Consider the following 10,125-nt stretch of genomic DNA (forward strand, 5'->3'; position numbering starts at 1 on the left):
AGGCATGGTGGCTGACACCTGTAATCCCAGCACTTTAGGAGACCGAGGCGGGCTGATCACTTGAGGTCAGGAGTTCAAGACCAGCCTGGCCAACGTGGTGAAACCCCATCTCTACTGAAAATACAAAAATTAGCCAGGCATGGTGGCAGGTGCCTGTAATCCCAGCTACTTGGGAGGCTGAGGCAGGAGAATTGCTTGAACCCGGGAGGCAGAGGTTGCGGTGAGCTGAGATAGCACCACTGCCCTCCAGCCTGGGTGATGGAGTGAGACCCTGTCTCAAAAAACAAAAAAAAAAAAAAAAAAAGGAAGAAAGAAAAGAAGTTAAAGGTGGGGTTCAGAGGGCACAGGGAGCCCTGATTTTACCCTTCACCATGGGAAGGGAGGTCACTTGGCTGCAGGGCCTGGAGGAAGCATGAACTCCTCTGCTGGGCTTTGTCTTGGGGCCATACATCCCCCGACTGCTCACCCTGGTGATGGTCTGTCGCTCCTAGTTCAGGAGGCCAGGTTCAAATTCCACCTGCCCCGCTCAGTGGGGGGTGCCTCTCACTCCACCACCCCTCCCTGGGTCCTGGCTCCCCTCTGTGGCCCCCCTCCCAGGTGGAGGTCAGGTGACAGCGTTTGTCACTAGTAGAGGGTGGTGGCATGGAGGACTAGGAGAGAGTGTGATCTGACTCTGGGTCCAAACGCTCAGCTCCGGGCCTCACCGTGCAATTTCTTGTAGGGGGCTTCTTCTGTGAAATGGGCACGATTAAGCCTCCGCCTGGATCCCTGTCCCTCTGGCTCTCTCCTGCCCCGGGTCTAGTGTCCAGCCTCTCTGCAGGCTCTGGCTGACACCATGTGTGCTCACAACACGCCTGCTTCTCCATTTGGTCGGCCCCCCTGCCAGGATGTGGGTGTGTAGGCGGGGCTGCACTCTAGCCCCACAGAACACAGGGCCGCTTGGTGGAATGAAGGGCTGAGTGCATGAATGAAAGAGCGTATGCGGCTGGGCGCAGTGGCTCACGCCTGGCTCACTTCCAGCACTTTGGAAGGCTGAGGCGGGCAGATCACGAGGTCAGGAGATCGAGACCATCCTGGCTAACACTGTGAAATCCCATCTCTACTAAAAATACAAAAAATCAGCCGGACGTGGTGGCGGGCGCCTGTAGTCCCAGCTACTCGGGAGGCTGAGGCAGGAGAATGGCGTGAACCCGGGAGGCGGAGCTTGCAGTGAGCCAAGATCGCGCCACTGCCCTCCAGCCTGGGAGACAGAGCCAGACTCCGTTTCAAAAAAAAAAAGAACGAGCCTATGCAAAGCCTCAACCTGGTGGCCACTGCACTGTGAAAGGGCCTCCTGCTACCACCCCCGGGATGGGCTTTCTGCACAGTCTCCTTGTCCCTGTGAGAAGATGGGGCCGAGACTGCCTGGCCACCATATCCTCACCAGGGGGCTCCAGCCCCAGAGGGAGATGCAGGGATGGCAGGGGCAGGTGGAGACCTGAGATGCGTGCTGGTCAAACACCCTGTCAAAGATGAAGGTCCGCTCCCGGGACCGGTGTGTGCCCGCCACATCCTCTGGGTCCTCACCGGGATCCATGAGTACCACCACCTGCGAGCAACGAGCCGACCAGGCTGCTCAGGATAGGGCAGGGTCTGTACCCTGGACGGGCCCCAGGCCTGGCACCCACCCTGGACCCCTCCAAGGGGCTTGGTCCGGGTCCGGGAAGGGCTGCGGACCTCTGTGGTTGAGCCAGGAGTAGGGTTGGGGACCTGCACCCACCCCCCGACCCAGCACCCTCTCCACCTGCTTCTAAGGAGCAGCGTTTACCGCTATTGCACCCTCAAAGCACAGCGGGAAGCTCTCCCAGGCCTGCTGGGCTCTGCAGCCCAGCACCCACACTGACACCCGGGAAACACTGCCTTGGTCAAACCAGATCGAGGACAGCAGCCCAGGCACCCACCAGCCTCGCTTCCTTTGATGAACCCACGGGGCGGGAATGGGAAGGGGATGGGAAGTGCCGAGCTGGCGCCTGGCTGCTGTGCTCAGGGTTTCTGCGCGCGACCCTGAGCGTTTCCACTCCTGGCCCTGTCTCCTGTGGCTCACTGGGGCTGAACCCAACACACAGGAAATGGGAGAACAAAGGACTGAGCAGGGTACAGTGAATAACACCTGAAACCCCAGCACTCTGGGAGGCCAAGGTGGGTGGATCACCTGAAGTCGGGAGTTTGAGACCAGCCAGGCCAACATGGTGAAACCCTGTCTCTACTAAAAATACAAAAAATTAGCGGGGCGTGGTGGCGGGCTCCTATAATCCCAGCTACTTGGGATGCTGAGGCAGGAGAATCACTTAAACCTGGGAGGTGGAGCTTGCAGTGAGCTGCAACAAGGGCGACAGAGCTAGACTCCGTCTCAAAAAAAATAAAAAATAAAATAAAAATAAATTAGCCAGGCATGGTGGTGCATGCCTGTGGTCCTAGCTACATGGGAGGCTGAGGCAGGAGGACTGCTTGAGCCCAGCAGTTCAATGCTGCAGTGAGCTGGAATCGCATCCCTGCACTCCAGCCTGGACCACAGAGTGAGATCTTTACTCAAAAATAAAGGACCCAGCCGGCCGGGTGCAGTGGCTCACGCCTATAATCCCAGCACTTTGGGAGGCCGAGGCGGGCGGATCACAAGGTCAGGAGATCGAGACCACAGTGAAACCCCGTCTCTACTAAAAATACAAAAAATTAGCCGGGTGTGGTGGCGGGCGCCTGTAGTCCCAGCTACTCGGGAGGCTGAGGCAGGAGAATGGCGTGAACCCAGGAGGTGGAGCTTGCAGTGAGCCGAGATCACACCACTGCACTCCAGCCTGGACGACAGAGCGAGACTCCGTCATAAAATAAAATAAAATAAAATGAAATAAAACAAAACAAAACAAAATAAAATAGGACCCAGCCAAGATCCCCAACCCTGCTGTTTGTTTCTCTGAGCACCCAGTCGCCCCCAGGGCCATCTCATATAAATACCTAATTATGACGCAAAGTGTATTCAGGTCCCTGGGGACAGACAGGTTCAAAGGAGCCTTTCCCAGGGAATTGGGAGGGGGACACAGGACAATTAGAAACCACATTCGCCCTCAGCTGGTTAATCCAGCAAGGAGCTCCTGGCTGGGAGGACCTTGGGGACCCCAGTGGCCAAGAGGAGCCACGGGGTCTAAGGAGGCACTGCTGGGTGGGACCAAGCACCCCACCCCACCTTGGCTCACAGCTTTGTAAACTGAGATCCCAGGAGACCAGGGCCAGCCACTGGTTCTCGGGAGTCAGTGGCAGGGCTGGGGCCAGCACTTTTACACGACCTAAGTGAAGTCCCTTTTCTTTTCTTTTTTTTTTTTTTGAAACGGAGTCTTGCTCTGTCGCCCGGGCTGGAGTGCAGTGGCCGGCTCTCAGCTCACTGCAAGCTCCGCCTCCCGGGTTCACGCCATTCTCCTGTCTCAGCCTCCTGAGTAGCTGGGACTACAGGCGCCCACCTCGTCGCCCGGCTAGTTTTTTGTATTTTTTAGTAGAGACGGGGTTTCACCGTATTAGCCGGGTGGTCTCGATCTCCTGCCCTCGTGATCCGCCCGTCTCGGCCTCCCAAAGTGCTGGGATTACAGGCTTGAGCCACCGCGCCCGGCCGAAGTCCCTTTTCTTTATGCTTTTCTCCTTCCAAAGATGGAGACAATCAAAAGACAGGATGACTCGGGGCAGCTCCTGTCCACACAGCCCTACCATGCATGCCGGCCATCGGCCAGGCCTGGGCTGCAGGAGGAATCCAACAGGAAGCAGGAGGGCACTGGTGATTAAGAAAGCAGGCTTTGGCCGGGCGCGGTGGCTCACACCTGTAACCCCAGCACTTTGGGAGGCCGAGGCGGGCGGATCACGAGGTCAGGAGATCGAGACCATCCTGGCTAACACGACGAAACCCCATCTCTACTAAAAATGCAAAAAAAAAAAAATTAGCCAGGCGTGGCAGCGGGTGTCTGTAGTCCCAGCTACTTGGGAGGCTGAGGCAGGAGAATGGCGGGAACCCAGGAGGAGGAGCTTGCAGTGAGCCGAGATCGCGCCACTGCACTCCAGACTGGGTGACTGAGCAAGACTCTGTCTCAAAAAAAAAAAGAAAGCAGGCTTTGTCAGGCACGGAGGCTCACACCTGTAATCCCAGCACTTGGGAAGGCCAAGGCAGGAGAATCATTTGAGGTCAGGAATTCAAGACCAGCCCGGCCAACACGGTGAAACCCCGTCTCTACTTTTTAGTACAAAAAGTACTAAAAGTACTTCTGTAATTTTTATACAAAAAATTAGCAGGGCGTGGTGGTGGATGCCTGTTAATCCCTGCTACTCAAGAGGCTGAGGCAGGAGAATCACTTGAACCGTGAGGCAGAGGTTGAAGTGAGCCGAGATTGCGCCACTGCACTCCAGCCTGGGCAACAAGAGCAAGACTCTGTTCCTTCTTGTGAGTTCCATTCCCTTTTTTTTTTTTCGAGACGGAATTTCACTCTTGTCCAGGCTGGGGTGCAATGGCACAATCTCAGCTTACTGCAACCTCTCCCTCCTGGGTTCAAGCGATTCTCCTGCCTCAGCCTCCCCTGAGTAGCTGGGACTACAGGCGTGCACCACGACACCCGGCTAATTTTGTATTCTTAGTAGAGACAGGGTTTCTCCATGTTGGTCAGGCTGGTCTCGAACTCCCAACCTCAGGTGATTCGCCAGCCTCGGCCTCCCAAAGTGCTGGGATTACAAGTGTGAGTCACCACGCCTGGCCAACTTCCATTCTTTTTATCCATGATGCAGGTGTATCATGTAAAGCCTCAGGACGTCTGCAAAGATCCTATGAAGCCACTGTCCTCTCCCATCCTACTTGTCCCCACTCTCTCAGCTGATTCCTTGGGTCTCAACCCCCTCTCCCGTGTCCTTTCCTGCAGAGCCTGTCTCCCCTAGACTTAAATGCCTGTCTGGTTTCTTTGGTTTGCTTTTCCGTGAACTCAGCACTGATTCACCTGCCCTCCCTGCAGTCCACTCCCCCTGGAGATGTCTGTGCACCTGACCTTCTGTCCATTTCATCTTCTTGCAGACAACGATTCCCTGGAGCCTCCTGACATGGGACCAGGACTGGTGCCCCCCTGCTCAGTGGGGAGCTCCCTCTGACACACCCAGGGTCACCTGCCCCTGAGTGCACACGACTCCCAGGGGCCACATCTCATTCCTTATGAAGTGGCCTCTCTAATGACGAACAGGAAAACCTGATCCACTTGGTGACACTGAGTTCCACCCCACGTTGGGCATTTCTTCTTGTGAGTGACCACTGAGGGCACAGACATCCCTAACGTGTGACAACAGCTTGACTTCTGAGCCTGCTTCGAAGCAGCAGAAATTCCCGTGACAGGCAGCATGCTGGCGCCTTCCCTGCTGAGTTGCAGCCACCCAGGCCCCTTCCAGCCACACAGTTTCAGAGCCGGGCCTGCTGAAGCCTCTGCCCTCCTCCCAGCCCCCTCCCCGCTCTGTGGCTCCCCGCATGCTCCTGCTGGGGGGCTCCAGCCCGCTCCCCTGCCCTGACTTTGCCCACCCCGCGGGCTCTGCTGTATTCTGCTGGTGGCACTCATCTCTCCCTGACTTTGTGTGTCCCCAACCCTGGCTAGAAACTGGGCCCGGTGGGGTGGGCCCGGTGTCAGTCTCACCCGCACCCCCGGGACAGAGCCATCTGTGAGCTTGTGACAGCACCGAGCCCTCTGAGCCCCAGCCTCACCTGGTCCCCCACTTTGTGGGCGATGACCGCGGCTCCCTCCTCTAGTTCTGTGTCACTGGGTGGGCGGATTCAAAGTGCCACCTGCAGGCAGTCACCAGGGCAGCTGCACAGGGCCTCTTCATCCTCGGGCCCCCATCCCTGCAGCCCAGCCGCGCCCCCGGCCCTCTGGCTCTGGGATCTGCTCAGTCTCCGTGAAGAGGCAAAGGCAGCGGCACAGTCCCGCACCCCTCAGAGAGGGCTCTGACTTCACTCCCACGAGGCTGCCCATGCCCCCAACAAGACGTGGCTTCCCTCACTGAGCATTTGGGGAGGCTGGGGCACACGGCGGGGAATGCCTGCCCAAGGCCTCACCTCCTGCCCAAGGCCTCACCTCCTGCCCAAGGCCTCACCTCCCGGTCCTGCCACCTCCAGAAGAGATGCTGAGCTCCTTCAGGGGAAACTTCCCCAAGGGGAAACTGTGGGCCTTGCCCTCCCCACTCCCTATTCTGAGGGCCAGATCCTGGCCTCAAACCCACCCCAGCTGCATAGGAGCTGTGGCCCCAGGACGCCCGTTTCCCCCTCTGTAAAAAGGACACAGTTTTTTGGTAGAAACAGCAGCTGTGACTGAGGGACAGTCATGACTGGCATCTCTTCTTACCCAGCTACAGCACTGGGGCAAGTCACCAGCTCAGCTCACCGCTGTCCAGTTGGCAGAGGCTCTGAGTCCCCCAGCAGACAGCCTGGATTGGGCCCGGGGAGGGGGCTGGGGAGCCCGGAGTCCACACGCCCAGATGCCAGCAGCATGGGGATTAGGGTAGAGAGGGTGTCTGGAGGCTCAAGACAGGGATGGGGAGGCGGTGGGGAAGAGCAGGGCAGCTAGCTTCCAGGGAGGGAAGTTGGAGAGTAGACTGGGCTGATAACAGAGGGGTTGCTGGGGTTGCAGGCTTGGGAGGCGGCGGGCAGCGGGCACTCACAGTGTGGGGGGGCGGGGACATGAGGGAGGGCGCTCACCATGAGTGGCTGGTCCTTGGGCTCCATCTCTCTCAACACCAGCGGGCTGTCCCGGGCCGGGGAGGGACCTGCGGCCTGGCAGGAGGGCATGGGCAGAGGAACGCACTCCCTGCTATCCCAACAGAGGTGAGACCTGCCTGCACTCAGCCCCGCCCCGCCTAGGTAACATCAGCTGGGCCTCGGGGGAGCCGGGCTGGCACCGCTTAGGTATTTGGGGCCCCAAGGAGCAGGGTGGCCCTCCGGATCACCTCTGCACACAGGGACAGCAGCCTCTCCCTCCACCCTCACTATGGCAATCCCGGGTTTCCACATGCCTCACCTGGTGCACATGAGCCGGCCTGACACTCACCAGGACGCAGGTGGAGGGGCTGCCCCTCTTCTTTGCAGGGTGGGTCCCTCTCCCACCTTCAGCCCGGGAGAGGCGCTGCCCACCCCAGGGCCCCTCACACAGAGACCAGGATGGCCCTGGAGCTTTTCTCCTGAAGCAGACAAATGGCAGCAGCTGAAGCTTCACTCAGCAACCTGAGCAACTTGGACTCCAAGTGCCGTTTCCAACGGCGACCATGCTTCTTTTTTTTTCTGTCACTCAGGCTGGAGTGCCGTGGTGTCATCTTGGCTCACCACAGCCTTGAACTCCTGGGCTGAAGTGATCCTCCTGCCTCAACCTCCCGAGTAGCTGGGACTACAGGCGTGCACCACCATGTCCATTATTTTATTTTGAGACAGAATCTCGCTCTGTCATCCAGGCTGGAGTGCAGTGGCCGGATCTCAGCTCACTGCAACCTCCACTTCCTGGGCTCAAGCAATTCTCCTGCCTCAGCCTCCCGAGTAGCTGGGATTATAGGCACCTGTCACCACGCCTAGCTCATTTTTGTATTTTTAGTGGAGACAGGGTTTCATCATGTTGGCCAGGCTGGTCTCGAACTTCTGACCTCAGGTGATCTGCCTGCCTTGGCCTCCCTAAGTGCTGGGACTACAGGCGTGAGCCACCATGCCCGGCCCACGACCACGTCTCTGATGCACTAGACGTCGTCTCCTCCCCTTTCCCAGTCAGTGCTCAGATTTGCTCTCAGGTGTATTCAACACCTAAAGGCTGTGCTCAACTTTTCCACTGCAAGCCCAGGCGCGGGAGGGGGGACACCGAACTGTGAACCCACACCCCAAGGTCGCCTTACCCCACCAGGCTGCACTAACCAGAGTGCAGGACACTGCCCAGAGCCAGGGTCGGTGCCAAGCACAGAAACCCGCTCCTGCACTGACAAGAGATCACACCAAGGCCAGGCTGGGCGTGGCGCATGCCTATAGTCCCAGCTACTCAGGAGGCTAAGGCATGAGAATCCCTTGAACCCGGAAGGCAGAGGCTGCAGTGAGTTGAGTTCATGCCACTGCACTCCAGCCTGGGCAACAAAGCAAGACCCTGTCTCAACAAAAGCAAAAAAAAAAAAAAAAAAAGGAAAGAAATCACGCTAAGATAAGATCCAAGCCGTTCAAACCTGGCAAGTCCAACTTCATGATTCTAACTATGGAGTTGAAAGGGCCTGGGGGTCCATTCCCGCCAGAGTGGGTGACTCAAGCCCTCCCAAGAGCCACCGTGCATTTCCTATAAGCCGACTGCCTGGCAGCTCAGCTGGGCAAGGCCAGGGCATGTTTGGCCACATCCCTCTTCCTTGACATCCGGGTCAACGCTGTGCCGCAAAAACCCCTGCCAGGTGGATTCGGCAAGGATGGGGCGACACCTCCAACACCCACATCCCATTCCTCTACGAGTATGAGGCTCCAGCGTCTGACCAAGGCACTTGCCAGGAACACAGCTATGGATCCCTGCGTTCTTGCCTACCCTGGCCTCCCAAAACACAACCAAGGCCGTGCCTGCAGCAGGGGTCCCAAACCCACCCTGACGTCCTGAGCCTGCCAGCCCTGGGGACCCTGATACCCAGGAAGTCCCTCCGCAGCAGGCCGGCTCTGGGAGATCCACATCTACCGTAGCAAAGTTAAAACCAACACGAGGGCTTCAGAAATCCTTTATTTATGAATTATATGCAACAGTGACTAGTACATTTAAAACAGTGGAAAGTTCATGTTTTTAGAAGGTGTGTTAAAAATCTGTCATATGGCCGAGTGCGGTGGCTCAAGCCTATAATCTCAGCACTTTGGGAGGCCGAGACGGGCGGATCACGAGGTCCGGAGATCGAGACCATCCTGGCTAACATGGTGAAACCCCGTCTCTACTAAAAAAATACAAAAAACTAGCCGGGCGAGGTGGCGGGTGCCTGTAGTCCCAGCTACTCGGGATGCTGAGGCAGGAGAATGGCGGGAACCCGGGAAGCAGAGCTTGCAGTGAGCCGAGATCCGGCCACTGCACTCCAGCCCAGGTGACAGAGCGAGACTCTGTCTCAAAAAAAAAAAAAAATCTGTCATGTGGTTGAACTGTGTGTCTTTCTTCTTTCCATGAAATCAGAAAAACGGTTTCTTGGCACACTAGAGTTTAAGCAGCGTGAGTGTAAACAATTACTAATAGGCCAGGCGCGGTGGCTCAAGCCTGTAATCCCAGCACTTTGGGAGGCCGAGACGGGCGGATCACGAGGTCAGGAGATCGAGACCATCCTGGCTAACATGGTGAACCCCGTCTCTACTAAAAAATACAAAAAACTAGCCGGGCGAGGTGGCGGGCGCCTGTAGTCCCAGCTACTCCGGAGGCTGAGGCAGGAGAATGGCGTAAACCCGGGAGGCGGAGCTTGCAGTGAGCTGAGATCCGGCCACTGCACTCCAGCCCGGACGAAAGAGCAAGACTCCGTCTCAAAAAAAAAAAAAAAAAAAAATTACTAATAAAATGTGCACTGGAGGGACACAGCACAAACGGCAGGATTGCAACCATTCCACAATTTTAGAATCGCAGAGGAGAGACACGTAGGGCTCATAAAAAAGCAAATGCACCAAGGCACCCTCCTCACACCCAGGAGACCGTGGCACCCGAGGCTCTAGGCCACTCCTCCAGGGCGGCAGGCACCTGGGTCCTCTGCCCTGTGAATTACAGCCCTTCCGTCTCCAAACGTTGCCTTAGGTTTGTAAACATCCCTTGGCTGTGAGTTCTGAGTGCTGCCTCAGGTCTGACGAGTTGAAAAGAGGTGGACGAAACTGCAGGGTCACAGGTGCTGCTGGGAAGTGAGACTGTAAACAGGAGGGGCTGAAATTCCCCCAATTTATGTGCTCCCTTCCCAACAGGAAACAAGTTCAAGATGACCGCATAAAAATGGGCAGAACTGGCCGGGCACGGTGGCTCACACCTGCAATTCCAGCACTGTGTGAGGCTGAGGCAGGAGAATCGCTTGAACCTGGGAGGAGGAGGTTGCAGTGAGCCAAGATCGTGCCACCGCACTCCAGCCTGGGCGACA

This window comes from Trachypithecus francoisi, unplaced genomic scaffold (genome assembly GCF_009764315.1).
Source record: "Trachypithecus francoisi isolate TF-2019V2 unplaced genomic scaffold, Tfra_2.0 Lachesis_group4, whole genome shotgun sequence".
Classification (NCBI taxonomy): Eukaryota; Metazoa; Chordata; class Mammalia; order Primates; family Cercopithecidae; genus Trachypithecus; species Trachypithecus francoisi.